Consider the following 762-nt stretch of genomic DNA (forward strand, 5'->3'; position numbering starts at 1 on the left):
CTTCGTTTAGCCTCCAAAGACCCAGTTCCCCGAGGTAGGGGAAAACACACACACATACACACACAAACACATACACGCACACACACAAACACATACATACACACACAAACATACACACACACAAACAGCGATACGAGCAAACGGAGAAACCTAATATTTTCAATTTCGGAGTCTTTTTCAGCCAAAGCTCGCTCCGACTCGGCTTTGGCATTGGAAAGATCCTGGAAAAGCCTCTGGAACTTGTTCATTTCCAGGTTGACCGAGGACTCGGACTCTTCCAAAGCCGACTGTATCCCCTCCTTTTCCATCTCCATCCTTCGGAGATTTCTTTCCAACTCCATCGACTTCTTCTGCCATTCTGTCATCTGTTCTATTATGTCCTGCATTTCCTCTGAGTGGTGTGTGTGTGGGGTGTGGTGTGATGTGTGTGTGGCGTGTGTGTGTGGTGTGTGTAGTGTATGTGTGTGGTGTGTGTGGGTGGTGTGATGTGTGTGTGGCGTGTGTGTGGTGTGTGTAGTGTATGTGTGTGGCGTGTGTGTGTGGTGTGTATGTGTGTGGTGTGTGCGTGTGTAGTGTATGTGTGTGGTGTGTGTGGGTGGTGTGGTGACAGTGTGATGTATGTGTGGCGTGTGGTTACAGTGTGGTTGTTGTAGTTGTTTATGTGTCGTTGCTGTTGTTAATGGTGTTAATGCAACAATGCGTCGCTCTAACTGATGTTTTTTACATGCTCTTCATCCACTCAAACTCATTCTTCACTCAATG

Source organism: Helobdella robusta (assembly GCF_000326865.2).
Source record: "Helobdella robusta unplaced genomic scaffold HELROscaffold_94, whole genome shotgun sequence".
Taxonomy (NCBI): Eukaryota; Metazoa; Annelida; class Clitellata; order Rhynchobdellida; family Glossiphoniidae; genus Helobdella; species Helobdella robusta.